This window comes from Trachypithecus francoisi, unplaced genomic scaffold, assembly GCF_009764315.1.
Source record: "Trachypithecus francoisi isolate TF-2019V2 unplaced genomic scaffold, Tfra_2.0 Lachesis_group10, whole genome shotgun sequence".
Lineage (NCBI taxonomy): Eukaryota > Metazoa > Chordata > Mammalia > Primates > Cercopithecidae > Trachypithecus > Trachypithecus francoisi.
In genome coordinates this window covers 53333315-53355835 of record NW_022681455.1, presented here as the reverse complement: position 1 = coordinate 53355835, position 22521 = coordinate 53333315, and the positions used below count along the sequence as shown (strand labels likewise).

At 42.1% G+C, this 22521-nt stretch overlaps 1 pseudogene; it reads right to left on the bottom strand.

Annotated features, from left to right (window-relative positions):
• Positions 1-4872: 4872 nt before the first annotated feature.
• Positions 4873-22433, bottom strand: LOC117088540 (annotated as a pseudogene).
• Positions 22434-22521: the final 88 nt, after the last annotated feature.

Sequence of the window (22521 nt, the reverse complement as noted above, 5' to 3'; positions counted from 1 at the left end):
ATCTTGAGCCTTGGTTTCCTCATAAATACAATGGGAATAATCATACTTACTGACAGAGTGGGGAGAACCTCATCAGGTAATGAATGTGAAGTGGCTCTCTAAGTATAAAGAACATTCACAAACATTAGTTAATGCTACAGTACGACCACTTACCAGTTCCGCACTAGTGGCTGCAGATCCACCGCACCTTCGCTGCCTTCTTCCCCATTCTGGTTAGTCTGCTAGGCAGAGTATGGAAGAATTTGATCTTTTCTGTTAACTTTGTCAAATTTAAACTATTGACTGTCTCATATTTACAATTTAAAATTTAGCTCAAATCAGGTTTACCATTGTTGAAGATATTTGTTGATAAATTAATCAGGGAAAAGAATATAAGAAAGTCAGGAAAGCAGATTAAAATTCTGCATACTTTTGGTTCTTCCAATTTAGGAAGAAATATGACATAGCCCAAAAAAAGGACATTATTCAAAGAAGGAAGAAGATATGTTCACAACAATATTCATTGCAATATTATTTACAATGGGGGAAATGATGACTTTCCTATTAAGCAGTACAGGCACTCCTAAGGCCACTCCTATCTTTGAATCTCAGGCTTTACCTCTGAAAAAACAGAAGAATTTATTTAATGGAGGTTCTTGAGTCTACTCTCAGTATTTTTGATTCAGTAGGTTTGGTTCAAGGCCAAGAAATTTGAATTGAACACCAATGGTTAAAGCAACGGCTGTAGTATGATTATTTAATGGACATTTTTAAAAGATAATGTAGCAACATGCAAAAATATTATAATTAACTATTAAGTTAAAAAAGCAGAAACAAAATTACACAACCATGGAAAAGATGTACATTCAAGTAGATAAGAAATGTATGGGATATATTTTTTAAAACAGTTTGAGCTATTCATCCAGAATACTGAGAGTCAATTGCCTTCCTTTTATTTTGAGAGCTAAATGCTATAATGTTGCTTAGATGACTTTGAAATCTGTATTCATTCAGAACAAGCAGTAGGTGCATTTGGGATTTTATGCACACTTTAGAAAAAGAAACAGCCAATAGTGTGGTTTCTGCGCCTCCTATAATTCATTTTATGTTAGTGAGTAAATATTAATACTTGGCTTTATGAAAATATCTTATATTGTTCAATAGACAAGGAGGTGGGACTCATAATTTCATAAATTCAGAATCATAATTTAAGTCTGTCAGAAAAAAACAAACCAACAACTATAGCAACTGCTATCACAGGTTTAGAACCCAGAAATGTTACACAATGACAGACAATTTAGGGTCAGACATTATGGCCACATACATAAAATACTGCTGTGGCTCCCCTAGAACCATCCAAAAGATTAAAGAGCTTTGACACTTATTGAAAAATAGGTATTCCTAGATTAAAGGTTTAGGTACCTTTTAATTCCTTAACACCTTTAGGTGAAATGCATTCTCTGGCATCACATAGGAAAAAAAATGAATCAAGAAGCTTGCTAACCTATAAAATAGTGACTAGTAATAGTCTGCTGGCAGGCAAAGTTTTTTTTTTTTTTTTTTTTGGAGACAGAGTCTTGCTCTGTCACGTAGGCTGGAGTACAATGGCGTGGTCTCAGCTCACTGCAACCTCCACCTCCCGGATTCAAGCGATTCTCCTGCCTCAGCCTCCCGAGTAGCTGGGATTACAGGCACCTGCCAGCACACCTGGCTAATTTTTGTATTTTCAGTAGAAACAGGGTTTCACCATGTTGTCCAGGCTGGTCTCGAACTGCTGACCTCGTGATCCACCCACCTCGTCCTCCCAAAGTGCCAGGATTACAGGCGTGAGCCACTGTGCCCAGCCACGTCTATTTTTTTTTTTTTTTTTGAGACAGGATCTCACTACGTTGCCCAGGCTGGCCTCAAAGTCCTGGGTTCAAGGGATCCTCCAACCTCTGCCTCTCAAGCAGCTGGGATCACAGGTGAACGCCACCATGGCTAGCAGAAGCCAAATCGTAACAGTTATTTTCAGACAATTAAAGCATTTAAGGGGTGAGCACCTCTTCCCCATGCCTCATTCATTTCCCTGGGAAACTGTATAATTCTCATATTTCTCATTAAAGTGGATGGTAGATGCTAGAATCATTATCAGGTTAAGTTACTTAAGAGACTCAGGCCAAAATGGACCTTCTCCTTTTTTGTAGATAATCATCTCTAATTCCTACTTTGTCAAGAAGAAACATAGCCACAGAATGCCTTAGACATAGTGGAGCACAGAAATCTCTTTCTTCTCAGTCTAATAAAAAGGAATAATTTACTCTAGTAACTCCATTACCTGTGATATCTAGGAGCATAATGCAAAGTCCTCACCATGATGAGGCCATCACAGTGGAAGCTACAGAGAAAGTCTCATCAAAGGCACTATTGAACTATCCAGGGATAGGATGTAGGAATTTAGATCGTTTTAAAAGTGTACATCTCTTATCGCAGACCAGCAGCAATGCTATAAAGACGTGAGTGCAGAAAAGCATTTTTGATTATTACTAGAGTGGTGAGGCCAGGACACAGTCTTGGGCCTTACAGGGATTTTTTTTTTTTTTTTTGAGATGGAGTTTTGCTCTTGTCCCCCAGACTGGAGTGCAATGGCATGATCTTGGCTCACTGCAACCTCTGCCTCCCAGTTCAAGTGATTTTCCTGCCTCAGCCTTTCAAGTAGCTGGGATTACAGGTGTGCACCACCATGCTCGGCTAATTTTGTATTTTTAGTAGAGACGGGGTTTCACCATGTTGGTCAGGCTGGTCTCGAACTCCTGACATCAAGTGATCCACTCACCTTGGCCTTCCAAAATGCTGGAATTACAGGCGTGAGCCACCACACCTGGCCTGGGATCTTTAAAAAGAACTAAGCTACACTAAATTAATCAAAACCAGTAATAAATGTAAATATCTAAATAGATAAATGATAGATCAATCAAGATAAATAAAAAAGTGTTTGGTGCAAACTTTTCAGCACTTCCTATGCTCCTGATTTCATTTAGGCAGAGAAAACCCCCGCATTATTTTGAAGAGTGTTAAACTTATATTCTCATTTTTCTCCAGTGAACATTTGTTTTCCCTGATACTCCCAGAGTAAGAGCCAGTTTCACCCCACTCAAGCGAAATTTTAATTCTGAAGAGGCATAAGTCATTCTGACCATAAGTCATCCTTAATCTGGGCAGGCCTGAAGAACTGGACTGTTTCCTCAACTGTGTGGAGGACTGTAAGGATGTTTAGGGGCCGGGGCCAAGGGTCCAATGTCGTTGAAACCTCTGAGAACCCACAAGATCAGCTCTGTAACAGTCCTGGGTGGTGTATCACATTGGTTTCCCTGAGCATCAGACTAAGTTGAACAATCAAATTTGTCTCCAATCATTGTCCATCCACCTTCTCCCACAGCCTTTTGCTCCCTGGACCCAGAGCACATTTCTGAGTTTGAGTCAGTACTAGCCTGGCTTCTGGGTGGTTGAAAATTTCACAAATAGCAGGACAACGTTGAACACACAAAGATAATCATTCTCTAAGGGCAACATTCTTAACATAGTTGATGGTGCAGTTTTGGAGGAGTTGAGGTAACATGCAGTCATAATGGATAATCCTTCAAACAGTTTTATATAAAATAGAAAATATGTCACTGGCAGAAAATCCCCCAAAAGTGAAGGTTTCTCTGCAAAATCCAGAGCAGACAGGATGAATCATCATGAAAACACTGAAGAAATCTCATACTTGTGATTAACCGTACCTGACACTTTATCTCTACCTCTCAGCTCAGATTAAAGAATCCTTTCACACATATTAACGCATTTGATCCCACAACAAATAAGGGACATCACACTGGGCTTATTGCCAAGTTATCCCATTACAGCATAGAAAACATTATCTCTAGAAGGTTTTTATTGCAGCCACAAGGAAAGCCCTTCCCAGATTAAATCCTACCGTGTTTCCCCTTCCCACCAGGTTTTTCCGCATGTGCATTTTCATACACCACATATTTTACGAAACCCTAAATTCTTGGGTTTATCATTATCTTCTGCCTTCTTGCCCTCCCTATAAGCAGCCTTCCTGGTGCCACAGACATTAGTGAAAAACTTCATCACAGAAATTTACTCATCCTCTCCCAGCGTTTCCCATTGTCTAACCCAGTGCTACCAATAGAAATACAATGAGAAGGCCAGGTGCGGTGGCTCACACCTATAATCCCAGCACTTTGGGAGGCTGAGGCGGGCCAATCACTTAAGCTCAGGAGTTCAAGACCAGCCTGGACAACATGGCAAAACCCCGTCTCTACAAAAGAATACAAAAATTAGTGGAGCATGGTGACACACCCCTGTAGTTCCAACTACTTGGGAGGCTGAGACAGAAAAATCACTTGAACCATGTTGCAGTGAGCTGAGATGGTGCCATTGCACTCCAGCCTGGGTGACAGAGTCAGACTCTGTCAAGAAAGAAAGAAAAGAAAGAAAGAGAGGGAGAGAGGGAGGGAAGGACGGAGGGAGGGAAAAAGGAAAACGGAAGGGAGGAAGGAAGGAAGGAAGGAAGGAGGAAGGAAGGAAGGAGGAAGGAAGGAAGGAAGGAAAAAAGAAAAGAAAGAAAGAAGAAAGAAAGAAAGAAAGAAAGAAAGAAAGAAAGAAAAGAAAGGAAGAAGGAAGGAAGGAAGAAGGAAGGAAGGAAGGAAGGAAAAAAGAAAAGAAAAAGAAAAGGAAAGAGAGGAAGGAAGGAAGGAAGGGAAAGAGAGAGAAGAGAAGGGAAAGAAAGAGAGAGAGAAAGAGTACAATGAAAGAGCCATATTACTTATTTATTCATTTTTGCAGTGCTACTTTATTTGACAATCAGCAGTTAGTTCTCATCCATATTGACTGTCTGTAGATTTTTTAAAGGTTGTGACAGGTACATAGCTACCAAAATACAGAGCTTATTTGGTGATTCTTCATCCTCATTACTTTTTTGTGGACAACTGCATATGGATATGGTATGGGACATTCCTTAATCTTTTGGGCCAGACAGTTTTGTGGAGCCTGATACCAATAGGCACATCTGGAGTTCTCACCTCCTTCATGGCAAATTTCCAGATTTCTCTGAGTTCTGGAAGCACATACTTTTTCAAGTTCACTCCCCAGGTGCCCCTGTGAGTGTTGCTGATGTGTTCTTGGGTCACCACCTCATTGATGGTAGAATGGACCTTCTTCTTCTTGCTACCTGTCAGGCCCAGGGTGGAAAGCCACATATGTAATTTAAATTTTGCACCCTCTGAAGCAATGGCTCGAGCTGTACCTTGGCAGTGGCTATAGTTTTTAAAAATAAAAAGAAATAAATGAATTAAAAAATTTGTTCATTGTGGTGAAATGTATATAACATAAAATTTAACATTTTAACCATTTTAAAATGTATAATTTGGTGGACTAAGTACATTCACAATGTTATGCAACTGTCATCACTACTCATTTCCAGAACTTTATCATCATCCCAACAGAAATTCTATACTCATTAAACAATAACTACCCATTCCCTCCTCCCTCCAGCCCCTGGTAACCACTATACTTTCTGGTTCCACAAATTTCCTTATCTAGGTTCTTCATATAAGTGGAATCACAATACGTGATCTTTTGCATCTGGCTTATTTCACTTAATGTTTTCAAGATTCATCATGTTGCAACATGTGTCAGAATTTCATTCCTTTTTAAGGCTGAATAATATGCCATTGTATATTTACTCATTTTGTTTATCCACTGATATGGTTTGACTCTGTGTCTCTACCCAAGTCTCATCTCGAATCCCCACGTGTCAAGGGAGGGACTTGGTAGGAGATGATTGGATTATGAGGGTGGTTCCCTCATGCTGTTCTTGTGATAGTAAGTTCTCGTGAGATCTGATGGTTTAAAAGTATGGCACTTCCCCCCTTTACACACACACTCTCTCTCTCTCTCTTGCTCACTCCTGCTGCCATGTAAGACGTGCCTTGCTTCCTATTCACCTTTTGCCATGATTTTAAGTTTCATGAGGGCTCCCTAGCCATGCAGAACTATGAATCAATTAAGCCTCTTTGCTTTATAAATTACCCAGTCTCAGGCAGTTCTTTATAGCAGTATGAAAATAGACTAATACAGGCCAGGCGCAGTGGCTCACTCCTGTAATCCCAGCACTTTGGGAGGCTGAGGTGGGCAGGTGGATCATAAGGTCAGGAGATCAAGATCATCCTGACTAACATGGTGAAACCCTGTCTCTACTAAAAATACAAAGAATTAGCCAGGTGTGGTGGTAGGCACCTATATTTTCCAGCTACTCGGGAGGCTGAGGCAGGAGAATGGCATGAACCTGGGAGATGGAGCTTGCAGTGAGCCGAGATTGCGCCACTGCACTCCAGCCTGGGTGACAGAGCAAAACTCTCTCTCAAAAAAAAAGAAAAGAAAATAGACTAATACAGAAAATTTGTATCAGAAGTGGAGTACTGCTATAAAGATATCTCAAAATGTGGAAGTGACTTTGGAACTGGGCGATGGTCAGAGGTTGGGACAGTTTGGATGACTCAGAAGACAGGAAGATGAAGGAAAGCTTGAAGCTTTCTAGAGACTTGTTGAATGGTTTTGACCAAAATGCTGATAGTGATATGTACAATGAAGTCCAGGCTGAGGTGGTCTCAGATGGAGATTATGAACTGATTGGGAACTAGAGTAAAGATCACTCTTGCTATGCTTTAGTAAAGAGACTGGTAGAATTTTACTCCTGCCCTAGAGATCTGTGGAACTTTGAACTTGAGAGAGATGATTTAGGGTATCTGGCAGGAGAAATTTTTAAGCAGCAAAGCATTCAAGAGGTGACCTTTCTGATTCTGAAAGCATTCAGTCATACACATTCACAAAGAGATTGTCTGAAATTGAAACTTATGTTTAAAAGGGAGGCAGAGGCCAGGCACAGTGGCTCATGCCTGTAATCCCAGCACTTTGGGAGGCCGAGGTGGACAGATTACCTGAGGTCAGGAGTTTGAGACCAGCCTGGTTAACATGGTGAAACCCTGTTTCTACTAAAAATACAAAAAATTAGCCAGGTGTGGTGGTACACACCTGTAATCCCAGCTACTTGGGAGGCTGAGGCAGGAGAATTGCCTGAACCTGGTAGGCGGATGTTGCAGTGATCCAAAATTGTGCCATTGCACTCCAGCTTGGGCAACAAGAGTGAAATTCCATTTCGAAAAAAAAAAAAAAAAGAGAGAGAGGGAAGCAGAGCATAAAAGTTTGGAAATTTTCAGCCTTACCATGCGGTAGAATAGAAAAACCCATTTTCGGCCGGGCGCGGTGGCTCAAGCCTGTAATCCCAGCACTTTGGGAGGTCGAGACGGGTGGATCACGAGGTCAGGAGATCGAGACCATCCTGGCTAACACAGTGAAACCCCGTCTCTACTTAAAAAACACAAAAAACTAGCCGGGCGAGGTGGCAGGCACCTGTAGTCCCAGCTACTCGGGAGGCTGAGGCAGGAGAATGGCGTAAACCCAGGAGGCGGAGCTTGCAGTGAGCTGAGATCCGGCCACTGCACTCCAGCCTGGGCGACAGAGCCAGACACTGTCTCAAAAAAAAAAAAAAAAAAAAAAAAAAAAAACCCATTTTCTGTGGAGAAATTCAAACAAGCTGCAGAATTTGCATAAGTAACAAGCAGCTGAATGTGAATAGCCAAGAGAATGGGGAAAATGTGTCCAGGGCATGTTAGAGATCTTTGCAGCAGCCCCTCCCATCACAGGCCCAGAGGCCTAGGAGGGAAAAATGGTTTGATGGGCCAAGCCCAGGGCCCTGCTGCTCTATATAGCCTCAGGAATTGGTGCTCTGCATCCCAGCCACTCCAGCTCTAGCCATCACTACAAGGGGCCAAGGTACAGCTTGGGCCATTGCTCCAGAGGATGCAAGTCCCAAGAGTTGGCAGCTTCCATATGAAGTTGGGTGGGCCTGCTGGCATGCAGAAGCTAAGAATTGAGCTTTAGGGGCCTCCACCTAGATTTCAGGGGATATATGGAAATACCTGGATGTCTAGGCAGAAGTCTATTGCAGGGGCAGAGCCCTCATGGAGAACCTCTACTAGGGTAATGTAGGAAGGAAATGTGGGGTTGGAGACCCCACACACAGTTCCCACTGGGGCACTGCCTAGTGGAGCTGTGAGAAGAGGGCCACCGCCCTCCAGAACCCAGAATGGTAGATCCACAAGTAGCCTGCACCATGTGCTTGGAAAAGCCACAGGCACTCAATGCCAACCCACAAAAGCAGTCAGAAGGAGGGCTGTACCCTGCAGAACCACAGGAGAGGAGTTGCCCAAGGCCTTGGGTGCCCACCCCTTGCATCAGCATGCCCTGGATGTAAAACATGGAGTCAAAAGAGATTATTTTGGAACTTTAAGATTTAATGAATGTCCTGCTGGGTTTCAGACTTGTATGGGGTCTGTGGCCCCTTTGTTTCTGCCAATTTTTTCCCATTTCAAATGGGAACATTTACCCGATGCCTGTACCCCCTATTGTACCTTGAAAGTAACTAACTTGCTTTTAATTTCACAGGCTCATAAGCAGAAGGGACTTGTCTTGTCTCAGGTGAGTCTTTGGACTTGAACTTTTGAGTTAATGCTGGAATGAGTTAAGACTTTGAGGGGCTGTTGGGAGGTATAATTGGTTTTGAAATGTGAAAAGTACATGAGATTTGGGAGGAGTCAGGGGTGGAATAACATAGTTTGGCTCTGTGTCTCCACTCAAATTTCATCTCAAATTGTAGCCCCCACATGTCAAGGGAGGGACCTGTTGGAAGGTGATTGTATCATAGGGGCAGTTTCTCCCATGCTGTTATCATGATAGTGAGTTCTCATGAGATCTCGTGGTTTTAAAGTGTGGCACTTCCCCTCCTTTGCTCTCTCTCTCTCTTGCTGCCATGTGAGACGTGCCTTGCTTCTCCTTTGCCTTCTGCCATGATTGTAAGTATCCTGAGGCTTCCCCAGTCATGCAGAACTGTGAGTTAATTAAACCTGTTTCCTTTACATATTACTCAGTCTCAGGCAGTGCTTTATAGCAGTGTGAAAACAGACTAATACATCTATTCAGCTGTTAACAGACATTTGAGTATTACCACCTTTGGGTTATTATGAAAAATGTGACCATGAACATTACTGTACCGGTATTTATTTGAGTCCCAGCTTTCAATTATTTTGGGTATACACTTAGAATAAGTAAAAGTAATGTAAAAATATATTGTACTTAACCCAATATATCCAAACTATTACCATGTCAACATATAATTAACAGAAACAATTACAAGATGTTTTACATTTTTTCCCCTAAGGTCTCAAATTTCAGTGTATTTATAGTACTTCTCAATTCAGACACTAAATTTGCACCAGAAACACTTGATCTGTATTCTGATTTCATAAAATTATACTTGAAAAAGTAGATTCACATACCTAAGTTAGAACATGTAAATTAATTAAAATTAAATAAAATGTAAAATTCCATTCCTCAGTCCTTAGCTACATTTCAAGTGCTCAATAGCTGCATGTGGGGCTAGTGGCTTCTGTATGAACAGCACAGGTCTAACCAATTGGGTAGAAAATACTCTGTCTGAGCTGGGTGCAGTGGCTTATGCCTGTAATTCCAGCCCTTTGAGAGGCCGAGGCAGGAGGATATTTTGAGTCCAGGAGTTTGAGATTAGCCTACACAACACGGTGAGACCCCATACCTACCAAAAAAGAAAGAAAGAAAGAAAGAAGAAAAGAAAAAAAAAGAAAGAAAGAAAGAAAGAAAAAGAGAAAAGCCTCTGTCTGGCCCCTCACAATCTGGCTCCATCCTACTTTACTCAGCCTGTTCCCCACTATTCCTCAGCATGTGTCTTAGACCGACTGATCTGGCACATTCATTTGACAAGTATTTATCAAGCATTGACCATATGCCAAGCATTGTGCTAAACACTGGAATGGGAAATGAAACGATGTCTGCATATAGCCAAAAAACAGGTGGGGCCAGCAGACATAAACATAGATAACTGCATAAATAAGTATATATTATAAATTGTTATATGCCCTATGGGGAAAGAGTGTCATTATGGAACAGGTGGATTTAAAGAGGTAATCAATAATCACACAAATAACAGTATCTTACACATTTTGATAAGTATATGGGGAACAAAGCAAAGGATCTGATGATAGTGGACCTTATTCTGAAGGGAAGCTTCTCAGAGGAAGTAATTTGAAGGCAAGATAGGAGGACAGATGAGCTGGATAAAGGGGTACAAAAGTGGGGCAGGGTGGTAAAGTGACTGGGCAGAGAGAACAGCATGCGTAAAAGGCCTAGATGAGAGAAACTCACAGAGAGGAACAGTATGGTGCAAGTGTAGAGAGTGGTGCCAGTGAGGCTGGGCAGGTAAGCAAGGACCCAGTTCAGGCAGGTCTTTAGGCCATAGCAATGATTTGGGATTTTGTACCAAGTGCAATGGGAAAGCTATTAAAGGTTGTTTAAGGATTTGGGATTGGCATTTCTTTTTAAAGGCCACTCTGGCAGCTTGATGCAGAAAAGTTCTAAATCCTCAACTTGCAGCCTAAAGGGATCTCCTTTCTTTGCTTTGAATTTTGACCTCAATTGCTCTGTCAAAACTCATTGCATCCACCATAATTATTACTTTGTACTTACTTACATTGTTACTTTATGTGCTGCCTTCCTTTACTAGTTATTCATAGACTTGACTCACTGATGCACCCTACCCCAACTGTAACCTTTTCCTGTGGGCAGAAAAGATTTCTCAGTCATCGTTGTGTGCCCACAGCATGGAGCATGGAGTAGATACACTTGGCTCATCTGTTAAACCAGATTGAGCTAAAAAGTCCCATCATAGTTTGCTGCTCTCCGCTCATCAAAAAGCATTCTATGACCTAATTAACTCAGTCTTTAACCTAACTGCTCTATACTCTGCTTGTCACAAAGACTGAAGTCTCTGAACAAGACCTGGGCAGCCCTCCAGCATCCTAGCAGGCAATACCTAGCAACCAAAAGAGATCTTGTTTCGTTTCAGGTCAGCCTAGGGTTACAAAAGTCATCAACTCATGTGGTCTGGCACTTCAGAATCTCAAGGAATTCTCCTTCTACCTTTCATAATACTGGCATGAAAATTATGTACTTAACAGAGTTCTCAAAAACCACAACCCATCTCCAAGAGGTGCTAGTACTTGGCTAGATGAAGTTTTTAGTTAAGGACTCCAAAATCGTTAGATTCCTTTTCACCTTCCATTTATTGTGGGTTGAAATGTCATGATCTAAGGGAAAGAAGTATGGAAAGGGCCTGAGGCAGCAGAATAGGATCTGGAGGCAGGGAACCTAAAGCTGTTTCACACCAACTTTCTAGAACTAAATTGAAAGGAGGCCGGGTGCTGTGACTCACGCCTGTAATCCCAGCACTTTGGGAGACCAAGGTGGGCGGATCACGAGGTCAGGAGCTCGAGATCAGCCTGGCCAACATGGTGAAACCCCATCTCTACTGAAAATACAAAAATGAGCCGGGCTTGGTGGCGTGCACCTGTAATCCTCGCTACTCGGGAGGCTGAGGCAGGAGAATCGCTGGAATCCAGGAAGCGGAGGTTGCAGTGAGCGGAGATTTTTATCACTGCACACTCCAGCTTGGCTGACAGAGTGAGACTTTCGTCAAAAAAAAAAGAAAGAAAGAAAACCCTAACTTTCCACGCCGAAGTAACAAAAGGACCGGCGGTTACTCCCCTTGACCTTTTCTGCCCGGCAGACGGAAAATTGGAGGTCGGCAACAAATCAGACCGATTGCGGGTCCAGTCATCCTTTGCAACTCTGTAACTCCACTGCAGCCTCTGAAAGGTTGTCGTCCACAACCAGTCAGACTGATTGCGGGCTACCACTTCATTTACATGAGGTGAGCATGAAGTGGCCAAAGGGAAACAAACCTCTAGAGCATATTTGAACCCAAGAAGATTCTGTATTCGGGTCCTTGAGCCGCTGCACCCGTAGCTCCCACACTGTGGAGTGTACTTTAGTTTTCAATAAATCCCTGCTTTCGTTCTTTCGTTGCTTCACTCTTTCTTTGCTTTGCTGGGCGCTTTGTTCAATTATTTGTTCAAAATGTCAAGAACCAGGACAACCTGCAGTCACAACCTTCTACCGGTGACAGGCCCACACTTTCTCACTTACAAACTATGACCTTGGCCAGATGAATCTCAACCTGTTTCAACATCTGCAACTGGTGGTAATACCCATCTTTTCCTATAGACTCGTTAAAAGGATTAAGTGAGAAGCAAAAATATCTAGCAAAAAATTACAATCAAGCCAAACTGCTTTCTGTGCCTTTAAGGGTTTTTCTCGTTGTTTTGTTTGGTTTGGTTTGGTTTGGTTTGGTTTGGTTTGGTTTGAGACAGAGTCTCTTGCTTTGTGGCCCAGGCTGGAGAGGAGTGGCTCGATCTTGGCTCACTGCAATCTCCACCTCCCGGGTTCACGCCATTCTCCTGCCTCAGCCTCCCAAGTAGCTGGGACTACAGGAGCCCGCCACCATGCCCGGCTAATTTTTTTGTATTTTTAGTACAGACGGGGTTTCACTGTGTTAGCCAGGATGGTCTCAATCTCCTGACCTCGTGATCCGCTTGCCGCGGCCTCCCAAAGTGCTGGGATTACAGGTGTGAGCCACCACGCCCAGCCTTTTTTTGTTTGTTTTTTGCTTTTTTTGGGTAGGAAAGGAGGGAGTAACCTTTGGAGTCAACAGAAAAGCCACTAGGTTTCCTCTTCTTATCTTCCCTGGTGAGTGATACTTTTTGGAAGATATCTCAGAATTTTTTTAAAAGTTCATTTATGAAATATAACAAGAAACATTTTCAATATCATGAAACTTATGAGGATACAAAAAGCAAATATAATTTTAATCACAATAGGAGCAGTCTTTTATTGTTTTACCCCCACTCTCGGGCATCCTGGACACGCATTAACTGTCTACAACGGAGGGCTCATTCACGATTATAAGACTGTGAAAGATGAGTAACGATTTAAGGCTTCTCTCCAGAGGCCCTTCTCCACCTCCAGGTTTAGGCTGAACTGCCTACGGGGACCGTTTTCTTGCTGCCCAATCTCCTCCTCTTCTCCCCCACCCCCACGCGGTTCCACCCACTCGCGCGTCTCGGGATTCTGAACGTCCAAAGCTCCAGCCTGGACGCTCTGGGCTCTGGATCTGAAGGGCGTGGGAGCACCGGAGTCAAGACCGCCTTCCATTCTTCCCTCAAGGCCTCGACCACCCTCCGATCCCAAGGCTGCCTGGTCCGGGCCGCACAACTCTCCTCTCCCTAGCTCAGCGCCTCCTCCGCCCCCACCCGACGTCCCCAGGCAGGGTCAGCGCGGGGACGAGGTCTGGTCATTGCCCGGGAATGACCCGGCCCGGGCGCGAGCTCAAGGAGGGGAGGGGGCGAGGGCGCCTCGCGAGGCCCCGCCCCATCGCCAGATGCGGCGCTGTTGGTACGAGGTGATTGGTGGGTGCGGCCGCGGGATGAATGGGGTGACCGCCGCGGGGCAGCGGGGCGGGGCCGCTGAGGGCGCGGGGCGGGCCAGAGGAGTCGAGTGGCGCAGGGCGGGAGAGTTCCGCTGGGGTGATGGCGGCACCGCCCTAAGCCACTGGCAGTTAACGGTCCCCACGCCGCGCGAGTGGAGGAGGGGGCCCCGGGCAGGCCCTGGTATCCGCGCCTGGCGCGAGTGTGCCTACCGCGTTCCGGGAACCCAGAAGTGATGGTGGCCCCCAAGGGCCTGCAGTCCACACTGGGGGAAGGGATTGCAAAGGGAAGCCACGCCTGCTCCTCAGGCCGGCGACAAAGGGCGTCCCCGCCTTTGTGGATCCCTACCGGGTTCTCGGAGCGCGACGTGCCAAGAAGGCCTGGCTCCTTTGACTGGAGTTCATGTCTGGACACCGTTTTTTTCTGTCCCTACACTAGCACCCCTTTTTGACTCTATATTTTAGATTGAGTCACTCAGGCCAGGTGGCTCACACCCCTGATCCCAGCGCTTTGGGAGGCCAAGGAGGAGAATCGCTTGAGCCCGGGACTTCGAGGCTGCAGTGAGCGGCGATCGCGCCACTGCTCTCCAGCTTGGGCGACAGAGCGAGACCCTCTCTCTAAAAACAGGAAGAAAAAAAAAATGTGCGCACGCTTTATGCCCGGCATACCCCAGTGACAAGGCAAACTTGTTTCTGCCATCCTGAAGTGTAATAGGGAAGGTAGGAGGTAAAAATAAGTAAGCAAAACAATTACGGATTGTGCTAAGTGCTGTGGACAAAGTAAAGTAATGGCTGAGGAAGAGGAAATAGGGGAGAAACTGATTTTAACCAGGTGTGGGAAAAACCCATCGTTTTAAAACGATGACTTCTCAACGAGACTGGGAAGGGGAGAGGTGAGCAGTTTTAAGGAGAGGGTATACAGCCTTTGCAAAGGCCTTACTGCTACAATGCCTTTTCCTCATCCTCTTTGACATCTGGATTCCCATAGCACGTTTTTTGCACTTCCTAAGGCACATCGCCTTTTACCATATATTAGTAAAAAGTTTTATCACCTCAATTCCTAGCACATACCAAGTCCCCAGAGAATAGTCAGTAAATATGTACTTAGCATCCACTGACTTCCAGATTTCTCGCTATGTGCGGAGGATAATTTAACAAGTGAATTCATTCATGAATGAATGTTTTCTGAAAAGTAATTCTGTCTTTTTATGCCTGTTCTATGCATTTACTGTGCCCCACTTTATCCCTACTCTGTGGGAATTTTTCTTAAACACAACACAATTTTCCAGGCTTTCAGACTTTCAGAGTCTAGTTACTCCTTGCTTGGCTGATCTAATAAACTAATTGGGTCTACCCATTAGTGAATGAAAGTTCAATGCATTCTCCTCCCCATATAATGTCTGTGTTTTGGTTTGTGTTATAGTAAGCTACAGTACCTTAATTCAAAATAATTAATGAAGTGAGAAATTGAGGCACTTGACTATCCCCGAATTGAGAAAATGTTTACTGATATTTGGGGGACATGGGTTGAGGAATGACGTTTCCTTACCAGTAAGTTCCCTAATCAGCGAAGAAGCAGCTTAATTTGTTTTCAAAGTTGCCTGCCTTGACCTCTTCTTTTTGAAATTGGGCAACCTATACCCATATGTGTATATGTTTTTCATGATATGAGAAAATCATTTTGGGAAAGGTACATTCTTGTGACCAGTATAGTGACATAGTTATCAAACACTAGGCATATCTTGATTGCTTTGATAAGTAAAGTAAATAAACTTTATTTCAATTTGTCTTTGTCTGATTCTGTTTTAAAAAGTATTATCTATCCCTACATTACAGATTATCCCAAAATCTAGTGGTTTGGAACAACATTTTTTGCCTCAAACTTTCTGCAGATGAGGAACTGGGGCATTGTTTGCCTTAGCAGGGTTCTCTACCTCAAGATATCCACTGGGCCCGGAGTAATCTCAAGACTTTTCCAGGGAAGGATCCACTTCCAAGTTCACTCATGTGGTGATTGGCAGGATTAGTTCCTCAAGGGCTGTTAGATTCAGAATCTCAGTTCCCAGTTCCCTGTGGACAGGAGACCAACCTTAGTTCCTTGACATGTAGACAGTTCCATGGCACCTTCCTTCATCAAAGTACGCAAAGCCAAGAACTTACAGAGGGAGTGCCAATAAGATAGAGATCACACCGTCTTTTCTAACAATCTAGGAGGTGACATTTCATCATTTTTGCCATGTTCTATCTGTTAGGAACAAGTTACTAGGTCCAACCCACCAACATGACTATCAGGTGGCAAAGATTATTGGGAGCCATGTCAGAATCTGCCTACCTTGTCATTAAGTACAATAAACTGTGATATGAATTGGGGGCTCCAGTGTTTTTTCTTGCACATCCTGAAACAACCTGTGTCTTATTAGCTATCTTTATCATGAGGAAAGTAAATGGTCTTCTGAGAGTCTAGCTCAATAAACGTTTATTGAATGCCTACTATGTACCTGTCACAGCCTGCTAGAGGTGCAAAGATGAATGACACATATTCTTCATTTGACTTAGGGAGGAGAGGTAATAAGCAAACAATTACAATATTAATATTATAAATGATAAAAAGCCTGCACAGAATGCTTTGGTCATGGGGAAAGAAGGAGGGAACATTTTGGTCTAAGTCACATTCAAGGAAGTAAAAGAGGTCAGGGGAGGTGAAGAGAAAAATGAAAAGATTATGTTTAGATTAAGACTCAGTAAAAGCCAGGCATGGTGGCTTACGCCTGTAATCCCAGCACTTTTGGAGGCCGAGGCGGGCAGATTACCTGAGATCAGGTGTTGGAGACCAGCCTGGCCAACATGGTGAAATCCCATCTCTACTAGAAATACAAAAATTAGCAAGGCGTGGTGGCTCACACCTGTAGTCCCAGCTACTCGGGAGGCTGAGGCACAAGAATCACTTGAACCCGGGAGGTGTGGGTTACAGTGAGCTGAGATCACAGCATTACACTCCAGCCTGGGCAACAGAGTGAGACTCGGTCTCAAAACAAACAAACAAACAAACGAACAAACAAACAAATGAGCAACAACAAACTCAGTAGAAGTTGGCCAGGCGTAACTCAGGCCTATAATCCCAGCACTTTGGGAAGGCGAGGCAGGTGGATCCCTTGACCTCAGGAGTTTGAGACTAGCCTTGCAAACATTTTCTATTAAAAACACACACACATACAAAATAGCTGGGCATAATGGAATACCCCATGTGCTGCCAGCTATTCGAGAGGCTGAGGTGGGAGGATCACTTGAGCCTGGAGGCTGGAGGCTACAGTGAGCCAAAATGGTGCCACTGCACTACAGTTTGGATGACAGAATGACAACATATCTCAGGAAAAAAAAAAGTAGTTAATCTTATGCATCATTCTGTATTTTCTAGACTTTAAACCATCTAAAATTGTCCCGATTTTATGCTCATAGGGTATTCGAAAACGTTTACATTTTATACCCTAATTCATTCTATTGAAATACATCTTATAGAGAAGACTTTAACAGTCAAAGCATGTCATTTAATCGTTCAGATTAGAAGGCAACACTGCAATGCTATTTAACTCAAAAGAGTATTGACTGAGTGAACTTGACACAAACTTGAATCTGGGAAGAAAAAAATGCTTTACAATCAAAGGTCAAGAAATAGTTTTCAAAAATAATTAAACTGCAACACAAACTTGTAGAATTTCACTTGAGTCTTAACATGCCACATTCACTCTTGGCAAAAACTGAATCTGAGGCTGTGAAAATAAATTGTACTACCAGTTTTTGACATGCAAAATCATGTCTAATATTGCAGGTAGACAAAAGCAAGGCCTTTTATGACACATTATACTGACAACTAAAACATCACATAACTTAGAATGACTAATTCACTTATGGCTAAGTTTTAAAAAACTTTTGTTTTACAAAAGATAGAATTAGCACCAAGCATATTCTGTACTGTATCACCAGCTCCAAAAAATCTCATAGAGCACTTTCAGAACATACTACTTAACAAGAACATACTCCTTAACAATAGAAACCACATTGCTGTTTTTTTGCCAGTTGTTCACAAGTAGTTTTTTGGTTAAAAGCTTATTTATCTTATACTTTTGTTTACATCCTGGAAATCTTTAGCTATTTAATATGTTACAGAATAAAATAAATCAATTGTGAAATGTATCTTTTAATAACCAGCAAAGACACATTGACTATCTATCTTAGATTAAAATCTTACCTTATCTTCAGCATATTTTAGCATATGAAGAAGTTGAGAACTGAGAATCTTTTTTTTGCAATTGTATAACTTTATTTGATGTATTTGATGATCAGTGATTAGTTCTCATCCACATTGACTGTCTGTAGATTTTTGAAAGTGGTAACAGGTACATAGGTAACCAAAGTATAGAGCTTATTTGGTGAATCTTCATTTTCATTACATTTTCTGGACAACCACACACGGATTCGGTATGGGACATTCCTTATTCCTTTGGCCCAGACAGCTTTGTTGAGCCTGCTATCAATGTGCACATCTGGAGTTCCCATCTCCTTCATGGCAAATTTCTGAATCTCTTTGAGTGCCCGCAGGGCATGCTTCTTGAAGCCCATTCCATGGATGCGCTTGTGAGTGTTGGTGGTGTATTCTCAGGTCACCACCTCGTTGATGGCAGAATGGCCCTTTTTCTTCTCGCCACCCTTCTTTGTGGGAGCCGTTCTGCTGGGTCCAAGTTGGAAAGGGAGAACTGAGACTTTAATGTAAATCCTAATTCTGCACTAACTGACTGTGCAGCCTTGGTCATGTCACTTAACTCTTCTGTGGCTCAATTTGCTTGTCTCATTATAACGTTGAAAGCATAAGGGAAAGAATTGTTACAAAACTGGATTCATCATTGAAATAAATCTAACAGTTTTTATTTCAAGAGAAAGTGCTTGATATTCAAGATAACTGATGCATGCATAGAAAGCGTAAGATATCCCAAATTCATTGCGATTTAAGACCAAATAATGTTTCTTTTTCATTAAAACTACAATTACAGTCTTCTTTCTTTATAGCACTTTTAAAATGTTAAATATTCCTTTGGAGCATGTTAATTTTTCAGATTTTAAAATTTCAGAAAGGCAAAATGACAAATTTATTACATCTACTGTAACAGGGAACAGAAAAATTATAATCATAGATAATATTTTTAAAACTATTGTAATTAGTGTTTTCTTTCTCTTTGACTTAATTTTTGGCCAAATGATACCTAGTAAAAACATATATTATTGACTTGCATTTCAATTTTACATTAATTCATTTGTTCCTCTACCAATTCAATAAATATTTACTGAGCTCCTACCAAGTGCCAGGCAGTGTTCTAAGTGCTGGGGAAACAGTGGTGAAGAGAACAAAGTCTGTGTTCTCAGTGAGCTTATGGGGCTGTGGGGATAATACACAAATATTAAAAAGTAAATATAGTATGCGAGTGTTAAGTGCTAAGGAGAAACATAAAGTATTCCAGAGTGTGAGAGGCAGGGAGGGAAGTGTTGCAAATTTAAAGGGAGTGATCCAGGGGAACTCTCTGAGAAAATGACAGTGATGTAGCAACCAGCATGAAGCAAGGATGAAAGTCTTGGAGATTTCTGGGTTAGATCATTCTAGGCATGAGGGAAAGAGTAAATGCAAAGGCCCTGAGGCAGTCTAGTGCTTGGTATGCTCAAGATATTTCTTGAGGTTATTGTGGGTGGGAAACAGAGTACCTGTTGAAGGTCAGAGAAATGGCAAGGTGCAAAATCATGAAGGATCTTACAGGCCATTGAAAAGATTTTGACTTTTACTCTCAGGGAGATGAGAAGTCACTAGATGACATTGAGCATACACGTGACATGATTTGGCTTTTGCTTTAAAAGGATCACTCTGGCACCTGCTTTGAGAATAGACTATAGGCAGCAAAGGCAGAAGTAGAGGTCTGGTTAAGAGACCATTACAACATTCTAGGCAATGGATGATAGTGACTTAAACCAGGTGGTCATGGTAGAGATGGTAAAAAGCAAACACATTCTGGATATGTTTCAAAGGTCAAGTAGTAGGGTGTTGCTGATGCATTGGATGTAGTAGGTAGAAAAAAAGAGGAGCTAAAGGCAACTCTAAGGTGTCTGATCTGAGAAACTGGGTCCATAGAATTGTCATTTACAAATCTGGGGACTACTGTGGGAAGATCAGGTTTGAGGGCCAGTTAAGAGTTCATTTTTTTGTTATGCTTAATTTGAGATGTCTTTTGGATATCTCATTTACGAATATATCTCATTTAGAGAAGTCATTAATAGGTAGTTAAATATATAAGTCTGGAATTCAGGGAAAATGTGTGGGCTGGAGAAATACATTTGAGAGTCAGCAGACAATAACCGAAATCCAAATGCATGAAAGGGGATGATATTACCCGCAAAGCAAATGTGGATGCAGAAGACCGAGGATGCAGATCTCTTTCATTGCCCAGTCACTCCTGGAGAGAGTACTAATGAGGGTAAAAGGAAGTGGAGAAGAAAAAGCTAGAGAATCCACAAATTGTACAAATTGTTCATTCATTAATCAAATATTTATGAAAATTTGTGATTTGCCAGAAATTCTGCTAGCCATTAAGAAAACAACATAGCAGACCAGGCATGGGCAGTGTCTTCAAGTAGTTCATATTCATCAAGATGAACACTCAAGGACAAGGATGGAGAGAAACTGCAGTACATATTGTTGAACAGCAACGAAGAGAAGGAACAGCAAAGTAACACTAGAAGTATGGAACTGACTCCAAGGTCTGAGGAGGACAAGAAACTGCCTTTAATCTACCTCCGCCTTCAACAAAGACAAGCCAGGCCTATGGGAATTCTGGGCAGCAAGATAACAGAAAACACAAATTAGAACAGAAAAAAAAAAGATTGGCGGCGGAAGAGTGGGAATGTAGGAACCAACAGAGACTGCAGTGTCATCTTTAGCATAAAATAGCGGTTACTTGGCCTATATTTTAGTCAACTTTGACACATCTAGAAGCAAACATTGGCTTATATCTTTTCTGAAAGGATATGTTTCATTATGTCATGCAAATATTTCCTAATGAAACAACAGTTTCACTACTCAGAATTGTATTCTAATGAAAGTTCCAATTGTATTTTTTAATTCAACTGCAGCTGCTATAACTATAAAAACAAATTGCCTAGGATGTTAAATACTTTCCTTTTCAAAAGCAATACTGAAGCAACCTTCTAATACACTTAGAAGTGTGTGATTTGAGGAGATCTGAGCTCAATTATGAAAACTAAGAGCAAAAGGAAAAATGTTACTAGAATTTAAAAACAAATAGAAGGCCAGGCACAGTGGCTCATGCCTGTAATCCCAGCACTTTGGGAGGCCGAGGTGGGTGGATCACCTGAGGTCAGGAGTTCAAGACCAGCCTGGCCAACATGGTGAAACTCCATCTCTACTAAAAATACCAAAAAAATTAGCCAGGTGTGGTGGTGGGTGCTCCCAGCTACTCGAGAGGCTGAGGCAGGAGAATCGCTTGAACCTGGGAGGTGGAGGTTGCAGTGAGCCAAGATTGCGCCATGGCACTCCAGCCTGGGCAACAAGACTGAAACTCCATCTCAAAAATAAATAAATAAATGAAGGAGAAAGAAGAAAATATTAATAGTTAGCTATTGAATAAAGATAATTCAACAATTTCTTGGGGGACTACCATGTGGATGCCATGAAGAAACAGGTAATAGTTACAGGGTTTTGTTAACTGTACCTTATCTGGACTCACATTGTTGGATAGCTGGGTTAAAAGGGCAAGGATGGCTTCAGCACAGTTTCCAGAACCCAGTTGGCCAGGAATCTGATTCTGATGCTACCTAAAACAGGTTCCTTGAACCCTGTTATTTAGTAAGCCTGGCATTGGATCCTAGGTATTCTTTTGATTTATTTGGAAAAAAATCCCACAGTTAAGTTGGGGAGTCATTTCGGCTCCACTATTTTTCTTACAGCTTTACTCATGAGTGCAATGATGCAGAAATATGAAGTAATTGTTAGGGTGGGAGGAAGCTTCCCCCAGAGACATATGACACATGATAAACATTACACTGTAATATGTAAAATAATACATCTGTGTATATATATGTGTACTGGGAACTCTAAGTCTCTGGCTGGAGAACTAATGAGAACATGACCTTACCAACATGTTTGAGAGGAGTTAATAATCTAATAATCTTGGGATGTGACTATCTGATAGAGGATTGGAACTCTGGAGCTGAAAAGGGACGGTGATGGTGAGGGGGAATAAGAGTTCACAGATTCCCTCATCTAAAACATATTTATCGAGCTCTTATATGCCAGGGATTGTACTAAAATCTACAGATCAATAAGGAGCAAAATTCAACATGTTTTCCCCTTCAACGGAGTTCACAACCTAAAGTGGTGGTCTTTAAAGTAGGGTACATGCACCCCAGGGATTGAGTGAGATGATGCCATCACAAAGCAACCACAATACAGGGTGGTGATGCTATAATGGAAACCAAGAAACACGTCAACAAAGAACTGTGTAAAAAGGCAGCCTTTTGGGGATGGGAAGAAACAGTAAAACGTCATACTTAATCACACAATAAGAAAAATCACTTGATATTTAATGCATAGCTTGACAGTTATATAAGCCTGATTTTAAAATAAAGATATTTTGGTCAAATGGGCTTAAAACATTTTATTGATGGGTAAGCACAACACAAGTGTAGTGTAAAACAAGATTTTTGGAATCTCACGTTAAATTAGAAACTTTTAAAACCTGGAAAGGCAAAACTTAGACGGGATGACAGAGATGAGCCCTGGCCTTGGGCTACTACTGGCCGAAGAGTGAGGAATGGAGGAGATATCTCACCAAAATCGTCTATGCCACCAGCATATGCTTTCTGCGTGCCCCTTGATGTTCATAGCAGCATTTACCACTCTGCATTGTAGTTGCTTCCTGACTGTATCATTTTCCAGGCCCAAGAAGTCTTTGAAGGTTTTAAATTTCAAA